Source organism: Dendrobates tinctorius, unplaced genomic scaffold (genome assembly GCF_039654945.1).
Source record: "Dendrobates tinctorius isolate UK_male_01 unplaced genomic scaffold, ASM3965494v1 ptg000120l, whole genome shotgun sequence".
Classification (NCBI taxonomy): Eukaryota; Metazoa; Chordata; class Amphibia; order Anura; family Dendrobatidae; genus Dendrobates; species Dendrobates tinctorius.
The window spans coordinates 14,726,919-14,742,189 of NW_027361788.1; positions in this window are offsets into that span (position 1 = coordinate 14,726,919).

The window sequence follows — 15,271 nt, forward strand, 5'->3', positions numbered from 1 at the left end:
CAAAACCAGATCAAATGTGAACAATAGCAAAGAACACTTAGCTGAGCATGCAGGGACTGAGCTGGAAACTAAGACCTCAGGAGGCAGGAAAAAATCACCAGCAGGGACAGAGGGAGTCGGCTGTCTTAAATCCATTCAGAAACTCCAGATCTCCAATCATCCTCCTCATTATCAGGAGGCAGGCCTCTGTTAATTAGATCAGCTCCATTACCTCCAGAAACCACCAGAGGGAGCCCGGAAAGCGAACTTGCGACCCCTCTGTCAATATAACCAGCTCCACTACCTTCACTAGTAACCAGAGGTAGGCCAGAAAGCAAATTCACAACACCCCCCCATCATTGCCTATTCCACGACCTCCATCATTTCCTCCACCCCCACCAACCCCTTCCCCACCCTTTCCACCACATCCTTCATTTCCTCCTCCCCACCATCCACATCATTTCCCTTTTCACCACCACCATCCTTGCCCATTCCACCAAATCCATCATTACCTCCTCCCTCACCATCCCCATCTTTGCCATTTCCACCACATCCATCATTTTCTCCTCCCCCACCATCCCCATCATTGCCTTTCCCACCACCATCATCATTGTCCTTTCCACCACCACCATCCTTGCCCATTCCACCACCTCCATCATTTCCTCCCCCTCCACCCCCATTATTGCCCTTTTTTACCACCTCCATCATTGCTTTCTCCCAACCACCCCATCATTGCCCTCTCCATCACCCTCATCATTGCCTTTTCCACCCCCTCCATCACAGCCTTCTCCTCCACCACCCTCATCATCGCCTCCTTCCCCACCACCCCATCATTGTCCTTTCCACTACATCAATCATTTCCTCCTCCCCTACCATCCCCATCCATGCCCATTCCACCAATTCCATAATTTCCTCCTCCCCTACCATCTCCATCATTGCCCTCTCCATCACCCCATCATTACCTTCAATCAGCCCCATTATTGCCCTCTCCACCCCATACACACACACAGCACCATTCACCTATCTGCACACTCTCCCGCAGCATCACCATCGCCCTCCTCTCTCTGGCACAGCCGGTCACTGAATGATGACGTCATCCAGCAGCACTGCTGTTTGTGTGAGAGGAAGCGTGGGCAGGAAGCAGGACAGATCCCTTCAGCTCCGTTGCTAATTTCTCAGTGACGTCACCGCTAGTCACTGAGGCTGTTTTCGCAGCTGGGCTGAACTGCTGTGACCTCAAAACTGTGGGAAAATGCCAGTGATCAGGTCATGGCAGTTCAAGCTGAGTATCTTCATAGCAGATCACCATGAGAAATTCTCACGGTGATCAGCTGTGAATACACTGAGCATGAACTGTGATGCCCTCTTCACTGGCATTTTCACATGGTCCAGAGGTCATCGCAGTCCAGGCTGTGAGGGATCGCAGACTCAGTGACGTCACCACTAGTCTCTGAGGCTGCGCTGGCAGCATCTCCTCATTCACCAGTGTTTTTCAGCCGGGGTGGTCGCATCTTAGCACCGTACTGGTTGAAAAATTTATATCCCCCAGATATAGATTACAGCGTGGGACACAACGATGAACAGGTATGGTATATTGCTGCTTTATTATTTTATCTTTATTACAGGAGAACAAGGGCTTCGCATGGATTACGTGTGGTTGGAAGATTGGCTTAATTAAGAATAATAAAGGAGTCTGTGTCTTTATTTCAATTAAAGGATTTTTACTGGGTGTCTGTGTTTTCATTACAATTTGACTATGGGGGTTATTAATAGGGGCGTCTTATTGACACCTCTCCATTACTAACCTCACTGCTTGATGTCATAAGAAAGATGACATGAACCCCCCAACTATTACCCCACATGCCACCACTACAGGACAGTGGGAAGAGCAGGGCTATGTGCCAGAATTGGCGTATCTTAGAGATGCGCCTTTTCTGGGGCAACTGAGAGCTGATGTCTTTAGCCGGGGGGGCAGTATCCATGGTCCCTTCCTAGGCTATTAACATCGGCCCTCAACTGTCTGCATAACCATTGCTGGCTATTAATTATAGGCGGACCCCACTCCATTTTTTACAGTAAAATAAGGTTTTATTAACCCCTTCCCGACCTTTGACGCCACGTAGGCATCAGGAAAAGTCGTGCCAATACGACCCATGATGCTTATACTGTGTCATGAATTGATTGCCCCCCTGCGGTTCGGGTGACCGGGGTCACTGAAAGATCACCCGACCCGCACACAGAGGACACTTGAGAGTTATCCCCATGTGAAAATGAAAAAACTGAGGCTAAAAGAAAATTTTTGTGAAAAAAAGTCCTTTTTTTTACGGATCAATTTGTGAAGCACCTGGGGGTTCAAAGTGCTCACTATGCATCTATATAAGTTACTTGGGGGGGTCTAGTTTCCAAAATGGGGTCACTTGTTTAGGCACACAGGGACTCTCCAAATGCGACATGGCAACCACTAAATATTCCAGCATATTTTCCATTCAAAAAGTCAAATGGTGCTCCTTCCCTTCTGAGCCCTGCCGTGCGCCCAATCAGTGGTATTGGTGTACTCAGGAGAAATTGCCCAACAAATTTTAGGATCCATTTTGTCCTGTTACCCATGTGAAAATGAAAAAATTGATGCTAAAATAAAATTTTTGTTGGAAAATTTAAAATGTCCATTTTTTCCTTCCACGTTGCTTTAGTTCCTGTGAAGGACCTGAAGGGTTAATAATCTTCTTGAATGTAGTTTTGAGTAGCTTGAAGGGTGCAGTTTTTAGAATCGTGTCGCTTTTGGGTATTTTCTGCCATATAGACCCCTCAAAGTGACTTCAAATGTGAGGTGGTCCCTAAAAAAAAGGTTTTGTAAATTTTGTTATAAAAATGAGAAATCGCTGGTCAACTTTTAACCCTTATAACTTCCTAAAAAAAGAAAAATTTTGTTTCCAAAATTGTGCTGATGTAAAGTAGACATGTGGGAAATGTTATTTATTAACTATTTTGTGTCACATAACTCTCTGGTTTAACAGAATAAAAATTCAAAATGTGAAAATTGCTATGTGCCAGAATTGGCGTATCTTAGAGATGCGCCTTTTCTGGGGCAACTGAGAGCTGATGTCTTTAGCCGGGGGGGCAGTATCCATGGTCCCTTCCTAGGCTATTAACATCGGCCCTCAACTGTCTGCATAACCATTGCTGGCTATTAATTATAGGCGGACCCCACTCCATTTTTTACAGTAAAATAAGGTTTTATTAACCCCTTCCCGACCTTTGACGCCACGTAGGCATCAGGAAAAGTCGTGCCAATACGACCCATGATGCTTATACTGCGTCATGAATTGATTGCCCCCCTGCGGTTCGGGTGACCGGGGTCACTGAAAGATCACCCGACCCGCACACAGAGGACACTTGAGAGTTATCCCCAGTGCGCTTGCCATTTTCCAAGATGGCGGTGCTCATGAATTTTCCGGCTGCCCATTCATTTTGATCACTGTGATAAACTCTCACAGTGATCAAAATGAAAAAAAAAAGTAAATACACCCCTCGTTAATCTCCCCCATGGGTAGGCACAAATAATAAAATAAAAAAATATTTGTATATTTTCATTTGGGTTAGAATTAGGGTTAGGGTTGGAATTAGGATTAGAATTAGGGTTAGGGTTGGAATTAGGGTTAGGGTTGGAATCAGGGTTAGGGTTAGAGATAGGGTTAGGTTTGGAATTAGGATTAGGCTTGGAATTAGGGTTAGAATTAGGGTTAGGGGTGGAATTAGGGTTAGGGTTGGAATTATGGTCAGGATTAGGGTTAGGGGTGGGTTGGGGTTGGGATTAGGGTTGGGCTTGTGGTTAGGGTTAGAGTTGGGATAAGGGTTATGTGTGTGTTGGGGTTAGGGTTATGATTAGGGTTGGGTTTGGGTTAGGGGTGTTTTGGGGTTAGAGTTGGAGTTAGAACTGAGGAGTTTCGACTGTTTAGGCACATCACGGGGTCTCCGAACGCGACATGGCACCACGATTTATTCCAGCCAATTTTGCATTCAAAAAGTCAAACAGCGCTCCCTCCATTCCGAGCTCCGACGTGTGCCCAAACAGTGGTTTACCTCCACATATGAAGTATCAGCATACTCAGGAAAAATTGCACAACAACTTTAGGGCTCTAATTTCTCCTGTTACCCTTGGGAAAATAAAAAATTGGGGGCTAAAAAAATTATTTTCGTGGAAAAAAATTTTTTTTCACGACTCTGCGTTATAAACTTCTGTGAAGCACTTGGGGGTTCAAAGTGCTCACCACACATCTAGATAAGTTCCTTGGTTGGTCTGGTTTCCAAAATGGGGTCACTTGTGGGGGTTTCCACTGTTTAGGCACATCAGAGGCTCTGCAAATGTAACATGACGCCCGCAGACCATTCCATCAAGTCGGTATATCAAAGCGTCACTACTTCCCGTCCGAGCCCCGACGTGTGCCCGAACAGTGGTTCCCCCCACATATGGGGTACCAACGTACTCAAGAAAAATTGCACAACAACTTTTGGGGTCCAATTTATCCTATTAACCTTGTGAAAATAAAAAATTGTGGGCTAAAATTCATTTCTTGAGGGAAAAAAATGATTTTTTATTTTCACAGCTCTGCGTTATAAACTTCTGTGAAGCACTTGGGGGTTCAAAGTGCTCACCACATATCTAGATAAGTTCCTTGGGTGGTCTAGTTTCCAAAATGGGGTCACATGTGGGGAGTTTCTACTGTTTAGGCACATCAGGGGCTCTGGAAACGTACATGACGCCCGCAGACCATTCCATCAAAGTCGACATTTCAAAACGTCACTACTTCCCATCCGAGCCCCGACGTGTGCCCAAACAATGGTTCCCCCAACATATGGGGTACCAGCGTACTCAGGACAAACTGGACAACAACTTTTGGGGTCCAATTTCTCCTGTTACCATTGTGAAAATAAAAGATAGTGGGCTAAAAAATCATTTTCTGAGGGAAAAAAAATTATTTTTATTTTCACGGTTCTGCGTTATACACTTCTGTGAAGCACCAGGGGGTTCAAAGTGCTCACTATGCATCTAGATAAGTTCCTTAGGGGGTCTAGTTTCCAAAATGGGGTCATTTGTTGGTGAACTCCAAAGTTTAGGCACAAAGGGGTTCTCCAAACACGACATGGTGTCCGCTAATGATTGGAGCTAATTTTCCATTCAAAAAGTCAAATGGCGCTCCTTCCCTTCTTAGCCCTGCCATGCACCCAAACAGTGGTTTATGACCACATAAGAGGTATCGATGTACTCAGGAGAAATTTCCCAACAAATTTTAGGATCCATTTTATCCTGTTGCCCATGCGAAAATGAAAAAACTGAGGCTAAATAAAATTTTTGTGAAAAAAAAAGTACTTTTTTTTACGGCTCAATTTGTGAAGCACCTGGTGGTTCAAAGTGCGCCCAAACAGTGGTTCCCCCCCACATATGGGGTACCAGCGTATTCAGGACAAACTGAACAACAACTTTAGGGGTCCAATTTATCCTGTTACCCTTGTGAAAATAAAAAATAGCGGGCTAAAAAATCATTTTTGAGGAAAAAAAAATATTTTTTATTTTCATGGCTCTGCGTTTATAAACTTCTGTGAAGCACTTGGGGGTTCAAAGTGCTCACTACATATCTATATAAGCTCCTTGGGGGGTCTAGTCAAAATGTCAAAATGGGGTCACTTGCGGGGGGTTTCTACTGTTTAGGCACATCAGGGGCTCTGCAAACGCAACCTGATGCCGCAGAACATTCCATCAAAGTCTGCATTCCAAAATCGCGCTCCTTCCCTTCTGAGCTCTCCCATGCGCCCAAACAGTGGTTCCCTCCCACATATGGGGTATCGGTGTACTCAGGACAAATTGCACAACAACTTTTGTGGTCCAATTTCTCCTGTTAGCCTTGTGAAAATAAAAAATAGCAGGCTAAAAAGTCATTTTTGAGAAAAAAAATGATTTTTTATTTTCAATGCTCTGCGTTATAAACTTCTGTGAAGCATTTGGGGGTTCAAAGTGCCCACCACACATCTAGATAAGTTCCCTGGGGGGGTCTAGTTTCCAAAATGGGGTCACTTTTGGGGAAGCTCCAATGTTTAGGTACACAGAGGCTCTCCAAACGCGACATGGTGTCCGCTAACGATTGGAGCAAATTTTCCATTCAATAAGTCAAATAGTGCTCCTTCCCTTCCGGGCCCTGGTGTGCGCCCAAACAGAGGTTTATGACCCCATATGAGGTATCGATGTACTCAGGAGAAATTGCCCAACAAATTTTAGGATCCATTTTATCCTGTTGCCCATGTGAAAATGAAAAAACTGAGGCTAAAAGAAAATTTTTGTGAAAAAAAGTCCTTTTTTTTACGGATCAATTTGTGAAGCACCTGGGGGTTCAAAGTGCTCACTATGCATCTATATAAGTTACTTGGGGGGGTCTAGTTTCCAAAATGGGGTCACTTGTTTAGGCACACAGGGACTCTCCAAATGCGACATGGCAACCACTAAATATTCCAGCATATTTTCCATTCAAAAAGTCAAATGGTGCTCCTTCCCTTCTGAGCCCTGCCGTGCGCCCAATCAGTGGTATTGGTGTACTCAGGAGAAATTGCCCAACAAATTTTAGGATCCATTTTGTCCTGTTACCCATGTGAAAATGAAAAAATTGATGCTAAAATAAAATTTTTGTTGGAAAATTTAAAATGTCCATTTTTTCCTTCCACGTTGCTTTAGTTCCTGTGAAGGACCTGAAGGGTTAATAATCTTCTTGAATGTAGTTTTGAGTAGCTTGAAGGGTGCAGTTTTTAGAATCGTGTCGCTTTTGGGTATTTTCTGCCATATAGACCCCTCAAAGTGACTTCAAATGTGAGGTGGTCCCTAAAAAAAAGGTTTTGTAAATTTTGTTATAAAAATGAGAAATCGCTGGTCAACTTTTAACCCTTATAACTTCCTAAAAAAAGAAAAATTTTGTTTCCAAAATTGTGCTGATGTAAAGTAGACATGTGGGAAATGTTATTTATTAACTATTTTGTGTCACATAACTCTCTGGTTTAACAGAATAAAAATTCAAAATGTGAAAATTGCAAAATGTTCTAAATTTTCGCCAAATTTCCATTTTTTTCACAAATAAACGCAAAAATTATTGACCTAAATTTACCACTATCATAAAGCCAAATATGTCACGAAAAAACAGTCTTAGAATCACTAAGATGCATTGAAGCGTTCCAGAGTTATTACCTCATAAATGGACACTGGTCAGAATTGCAAAAAATGGCCAGGTCATTAGTGTCAAAATAGGCTGGGTCATGAAGAGGTTAATTAAATACATGTCCAGTATTTTGCCCACACTGTACTAATTGTATTTGTCACTGAAATCTATATTTCTACCTATTCTATATGGATTTACTGTATGTAATCCATCTTTCCTATCCTGTCGGCTCCTGCAGTGATTTTACAGAAGCCGGCAAATGAATTACCGGCTTTTCTTCTATCTCTCTCTGCAATATAAATATGTATTTATATAATTGCCTTGTAATGTTTTCATTTCCTGTTCACCGACCGCCATATTGGGACCCCCCAAGTAATGGGTGTCTCAATATGGAAACTGCTGCTGGTACCAACCTACTGCACAGAACCACTAACGGAACACCGTCGCACCACACACACACACACACACACTCTATACGCCATACACACCACACACACACTCACACACGCACTCAAACTCATACTCTCACACTCACACACTCACGCAGTCTCTTGCGTGGTACTACCAGCGGAACACCATCGGCCTGCGCCTGCGCGAATTCGTAGAAGGCGCAGTGAATCATTCGGCTGACCCTGGCAGCAGATGTGCGATGTGTCACCAGGCAGAGGAAGCTGGTCACATTAAAGGGGTTTTCCCAGGAACAAAAGTTCATTTTAAAAATTGTGTCTGATCGTGTACGGAGCATACCACATCTCCTGGGCAGAGGAGGAAGCAAAAGACAATACTGACATTACAGCAGGGGATCACAGAGGATTCATTTTGTGAGGTAAAATATTTCACTGACTGTTTTTAAACAATATTTTACCTCACAAAATGTATCCTCTGCAATCTCCTGCTGTAATGTCAGTATTGTCTTTTGCTTCCTCCCCTGCCCACTAGCTGGGGTATGTTCTGTACATGGACAGACACAGGGGTGAGAGAGACACAGCACAGGGGGGAGACAGCTCAAATGGGACAGCACATGAGGGGAGAACACAGCACAGGAAGGAGAGACAGAAGACAAGGAGGATAGCATATGGGGTAGACAGGTCAAAGAAGAGGGCACAGACGGGAGAAGTCAGCACATGGGGAAAGAGAGAGTGGATAGGTGGGTGAGCACATGGGAGGGAGAAATTCCTAAAGCTGCAAAGCCTGCCCCCATCGCAACATTACTGCCCTCCCGATGCGATAGCATCAGGCCTCCATCTAGTATATATATATATATATGAGCATACCTCCCAAATTTTGAAGAAGGGAAAAAGGGACAAAGGCTATGGTGCATGCAGTGGCAAATTTTAGGCCACGCCCCGACCACATCCATTTTGCAACTAGTCACACACATGTTCACGCCCCAACCACACCCATTTAACACTGCTGATCTCACTGACTGGTACTGAGGGCACAGTGGCTGGCATTATGGGCACAGTGGCTGGTACTGTGGAACACTGACTGGTACTGAGGAAAAGAAAGAACAGAGGGAGAAAAAAAGAAAACAGAGAGAGAGAAAGAAAGAACAGAGAGAGAAAGAAAGATGGGAAAGAAAGAACAGAGAGAAAAAGAAAGAGAAAAAAAGTGGGGTAAGACAGAAAAAACAGAGAGAGAGAAAGAAAGAGGAAAGAAAGAAAGAACAGAGAGGGAGATAGAAAGAAAGGGGAAAGAAAGACCATAGAGAGAAAGAAAGAACAGAGAGATAGAGAGAAAGAAAGATACAAGAGAGAGAGAAAAAATGAAAGTGGGGAAAGAAAGAAAGAACAGAGAGGGAGAGAGAAAGAAAGAGGGGAAAGAAAGAACAGAGAGAGAATGAAAGAAAGAAGGAAAGAAAGTTAAAGAAAGAAAGAACAGAGAGAGAGAAAGAAAAAGAACAGAGAGAGAAAGAAAGAAAGAAAGAAAGAAAGAAAGAGAAAAAAAGAGGGGAAAGAAAGAACAGATAGAGAAAGAAAAAAAGAAAGAAAAAGGGGAAAGAAAGAACAGAGAGAGAAAGAAAGAAAGAAAGAAAGAAAGAGGGGAAAGAAAGAAAACAGAGAGAAAGAAAGAAAGAAAGAAAGAAAGAAAGAAAGAAAGAAAGAAAGAAAGAAAGAAAGAGGGGAAAGAAGGAGAGCTGTAGAGGGAAAGCAACAATCGTCCACTAACAGTTCCACATGAAGCAACACCTTAGAAAACGAGGAAAAGGGTACCTGAGGGTCTGAGTAGTCTCCTCGCTGACTACCCAGACCTAGTCGTTTCCCGTCGACCGGGTTGAGGATGGACAATCAGGACACTCCCTTTTCCAATGTCCCGTTTTACCATAGTAGAAGCATAACTGCTTTTCTCTCCGGCGTTGTCTCTCCTTTTCCTTCAGGGAGAGAGCCCCTATGTCCATGGGAACAGAAACAGTTTCTTTTCCACTAGGGAACAATGGAGTCTCCGCCTGCATCACCCCCCTGGCCCGCAGCCTGCGGTCCATCCGGACGGCCTGAGTCATGGAGTCCTCGAGTGAGTTAGGTGGGGGATGTAATGCCAAGGCATCCTGTAAGTGCTCGGACAAGCCTCTGCGAAAGAGTCCTCAGAGTGCGGCGGCGTCCCAAGAGACCTCTGCGGCCCAGCGGCGGAATTCTGTACAAAACCGAGTGTTTCCCCTGACAGACACTCATCACCATGTCCTCTGCAAATTGCACTCGGTCTGGCTCATAATATATGTGTCCGAGGGCCTCAAAAAACGCATTCACAGACACTATCAGAGGCAGTAGGAGGAAGGGAGAAAGCCCAAGCTTATGGGGACCCTCTTTACAGAGACATAATGACCCCAACCTTCTGACTTTCGTCCCCAGAGGAACGTGGCCTCAAACTAAAGAAGTTTGCACCCCTCCATGAAGACCCTGAACTCCTTCTTGTTCCCAGAAAAGAAATCAGGCAGTTTAACAGGTGGTTCTGGGGACACCAAAACAACATCACTCTCCCCAGCCCCCAGAGACCCAGCAGCTAAAGCCCCTCACACTGTCTCAGAAACCTGCTGCTGAGAACGAGCCAGAGCTTGCTGCTCCAGAGATAAACCCTGAAACATCTGACTCAGATTTTTCATTTGCTCAGCAAGAGATTGTAAGGGATCCATATTTCTCAGCAGAGAAAGAAAAAAAACCCCAAAAAACTTAACGGTCAGTTATAATGTCAGGATCCTGTCAGCGCCGGCGTGCAGCCTCTGCTGAGCAGGGACTCACCCGCACTGTAGGGGGGCCCGGGGTCAGGTACAGCCAGAAAGTACAGATACAAGACCTGTGGACGCTGAAGTTTAGCAAGCAGTCACAGGACCTACGGTCATGTGACTGCAAGGGGCGGGGCTTAGCGTCCTGCTTTCAGAGATGGCAGGACACTATACAGAAATACTCAGAGTCAGGCAAAACAGAGGTCATACACAGAGATATCAGTAAAGCAACAGGGATTAGACAGAACGGATAGTCAGGGCCAAGCAAAAGTGAAAACCAAACAGACATAGAAGGTACCAAGCAGAATCCAAAGCAATATCCAGAGAACAGACCGAGTCGTACACAGAGAATAAAGCAACCAGAACACAGCACAAACACACTCAGGGGTCACCACACAATGCCAAGGGTGAAAGTATAACTGATGGGAATGGGAGCATCCGGAGGCTATAAGAAGCCTCTCCCAGAACCCGGGAGAGGCCACAATCACAGCCCCAGGTGTGCAGGTAAGGCTGCACTGGGATCACAACCTTTAACCCCAGAAATGCCAGACATTAACCCCATGTGTGCGAGTCAAACCCGCACTGAGATCATGACAGAAACAGAGAAAGAAAGATTCTATAAAGATACTATAGCAGCCCGGCTCCCATTGTAATGCCCACCTGAGCCTCCCGGTGCAGGACATATCATGATCCACACACATGGCCAGCATCCCCGATTCCAAGGCGATCCCGATGTCTGCGCTGTCGGAGGAGGACTCGGTGATGGATCTGAAGCATTCCCTGAAGTGCCTCCATGGTTCCGTCACAATCTCCTCCCGAAATTACCTAATTACTGGTCAGTTTCTAGCACGTCACTTCCAGTGGAATGTCATGTGCAAATTTTAAAGTGCTCCTTGGGGCTCCGCTATGTACTCCTGTGTCTGCGGGAAAAGTAAGCTCCTGGCTGGGGCAATGGGGCAGACTCTCTCTCAAAATCGGGACTGTCCCGCTGTATCCGGGACGGTTGGGAGATATGAATGCTCCCCACCATACACCTTGTACACGCAAACCTCCGCACACCTGATACACACACGGTTCCGCTTTGTATGCCTTGTACACACACAGCTCCGCTCTGTACACTTCGCACACACACGACTCCACTCAGTACACACATGGCTCCACTCCGTAAACCTCGTACACATGCGGCTCTGCTCCGTACACCTTGTACACACGCGGCCATGCTCTGTACACCTTGTAAACACATGGCTCCACTTCTTAGACCTTGTACACATGCGGTTTTGCTCCATAAACTTTGCACACATGCAGTTCTGCTATGTACACCTCGTACAATCGCAGCTCCACTACATACACACGCGGCTCCACTCCGTATACAAACAACTCTCCGTACCCACATGGCTCAGCTCCGTACACTTTGTACACACAGGGCTCAGTTCCGTACACTTTGTACACACAGGGCTTCATTTTGTACGCCCCGTACACACGTGGCTCCGCTCCGTACACCTCATACACACGGCTCCGCTCCGTACACCTCGTACACACATGGCTCTGCTGCGTACACCTCTTACACACACACCGGCTCCGCTCCATACACCTTGCGCACACACACGGCTCTGCCACATCCACCCTGTAAACCCCCCTGACCCCACACATAAACTTCCCTCATCCAGCAAGATGACAACCAGCACAGCAGAGTCCTGCATACACCGAGGGCTGTGCGCAAAGGACCTGTGATGAGGTCACAGGAGGGGAGGAGTCAGTGGTCACATGATCAGGGGCCTCGGACCGAGGCCCCCTGATCATGTGACCCCTGACGCCTCCCCTCCTGTGATCTCATCACAGGGCCTGTGCACACAGAGCAGCCCAGCGACATCATTGCTGGGATTTATCAGTGAGGGGCTGCGGTGGCCGGTGGGTCTCTCTGGGAGGGCGAGGATAGGGTCGGTGCATGGGGGGGCATGGCGGCTCAGTGCAATGCAGGAAAAATAAGCTCCCGGGCAGGACAGCGGGTGTGGGGGGGTCAAAATTGGGACTGTCCCACCAGATTCGCGACGGTTAGGAGGTATGTGTTAGGGCTGGCGGAACGCACCAAATAATAAAATAATAGTAAGGTGCGTTCGAAGCCTGGGGTCCACCGTGCAGGGGTGGTAAACTGCTGCTTAGTAATGGCGGAAGTTTAAAGCGGTATACAAGAGGTCAGATGTGGGTTAACATTACCCAGTGTGAACAGAAGCGAACTCTAAAAGGACGGAAGGACGCGGCTATAAAAGGTTCGTATTGCCGCTCGGCCATGCGCTAGTATAGACTGCATTACCAGACTATGAGGAGTGAGTGTTGTATGCAAGTATGAATGTCTCTGGTGACTGACTCATTTGAAGCCCCTACCCTTGGTACGCATGTGTTGTGCAGCCTAGCCTGCATGTAGAATGGGAGCGCTAGCGAAATGGGCTTAATGGAGGAGAAGGCTTTGGAGAAATCTTCCGACCACAACTTGGGATTTGCACGCTTCTTGGTGAGGGCCACCAAGGGGGCTACTAACGTCGAGGAGTGGGGGATGAATTGGCGGTAATAATTTATGAACCCCATAAAGCGCTGCACCGCTTTGAGAGAATGGGGCTCCTGCCAATCCATCACCGCCTGTAGCTTGGCAGGATCCATTGCCAATCCCTGGGTGGAGATGATATAGCCCAGGAAAGGCAAGGACTCCTGCTCAAGCACACACTTCTCCAACTTGGCGAAGAGGGAGTTTGCCCATAGGAGGTCAAAAACTTTGCAAACATCTCCCCGGTGAGAGTCAATATCTGGAGAGCAGATGAGGATATCATCCAGTTAGACTACAACTGAGGTGGTAAGCATACCCCGGAAGATGTCGTTCACAAAGTCTTGGAAGACAGGAGCGTTACAGAGCCCGAAGGGCATCACCAGGTATTCATAGTGCCCATCCCTGATTTTAAAAGCTGTCTTCCATTCGTCCCCCTCACGGAAGCGAATCAGGTTGTAAGCCCCCCGCAGATCAAGCTTAGTAAACACTCTCACTCCCCGTAGCCTATCGAACAGTTTTGATATCAGGGGCAGAGGATACTTATTCTTAACGGTGATGGCGTTAAGACCCCTGTAATTGATGCAGGGATGTAATTCTCCATTCTTCTTCTGGACGAAGAAGAATCCCGCCCCTGCTGGTGACACCGACTTCCTAATGAATCCTCTTGCCAGATTCTCCCTGATATACTGAGACATAGCCTCTGTCTCCGGGAGAGATAGGGGATAGACTCGACCCCGGGGCTCAGCACCAGACAAGAGGTCAATAGGACAGTAGGGGCAGTGAGGCGGAATGGTCTCCACCGCCTTCTTGGAGAATACGTCTGCATACTGTCGATAGCATTTGGGGAGAGAGGAGAGGTCTGCTGGGACTTCAGTGGAGGCAACCTGAACGCACTCCCTCTGCCATCTACCCTCACAGGATTTACTCCACCCGAGAATTCTCCCTGAGGACCACTCTATATGAGGAGAGTGATGACGCAACCAGGGGACCCCTAAGAGGACCTGGTCTATACTCTCAGGCATGACAAGGAGAGATAGCATCTCCTGATGGGAAGGAGACAGCGAGAGTATCAGCGGGGTGGTCTGGTGGGTGATCTCAGAGGGTAGTGTTGCTCCATTCACCACTCTGATGGTGACTGGCTGAAGAAGTAAAACCAGAGGAATTGCGTGCCATTGGGCGAAGGCAGACAACATGAAATCCCTCCGCCCCGGAATCCATGCAAACCTCCACCGTCAGAGTGGAAGAGCAAAACTCAAGCGTGCCCTCAAAGGACAGCTTGGAGGAAAACGTTGCAGTATCTAGTAGGCCTCCTGCAATGGCCACTAGATGTGAGCGTTTTCCTGGCTGCTGTGGGCACCTGTTGGCAGGGGACCAGACTGCCTGCAAATGTGACAGACCACAGGTGCTCACACGGACCGAGATCTGGATCCCACGCAAGAATTCCCCATGGCCTCTTGGGGTTCGGACGCCCGATCGGGAGGTTCTGGAGGTTTAGTAAAACTAGGTGCCAACCTAAATCTCTGCCTACACTGGGACCGCTCCAACCTTCGCTCCGAAAAACGAAGGTCTATGCGGGTGGAGATGGTGATAAGCTCCTCCAGCGTGGCGGGAATCTGCCTGGTGGCCAGGGCATCCTTTACATGGCCAACCAGACCTCTCCAGAACACAGGAGCGTCCGGAACTGGGTGGCATAATGGCTGCCCTGCGATAACGCCAGCAGCTGGAGCGCGGTATCATGGGTGACTCGCGGTCCCAAAAAGACCTGCTTCAGAGTTCCCAAGAACCGCGAGGCACTCTGCACCACTTGATCACCACGCTCCCACAGTGGTGTGGCCCACTCCAGAGCCCTGCCCGACAAGAGGGAAATAGCAAATCCCACTTTAGCCCGCTTGGAGGGGAATCGTGCAGCCAGCAGTTCCAGCTGTATGGTACACTCGCTCACGAAAGCCCTACAAGAAGCACTATCACCCGAGAACTTTTTGGGCAATGGGAGGCGGGACAAAGTCGGGGCAGGGATGGCAGGGGACACACGGGAGACAGCCTCTGTGGCTGCCTGAACAGCGACTGTGGTAACAGTCAAGAGCCGCCAGCCTGCCCTCCAGCTGCTGGATGTACTGCTGCAGTCGTTGTTCGTCCGCCATTACTAGCCAGACCCTGGCGCTAGTATAATGTTATGGCTGGCGGAACGCACCAAATAATAAAATAATAGTAAGGCGCGTTCGCAGCCCGGGGGCCACTGTGCAGGGGTGGTAAACTGCTGCTTAGTAATGGCGGAAGTATAAAGCGGTATACAAGAGGTCACACGTGGGTTAACGTTACCCAGTGTGAACTGAAGCAAAC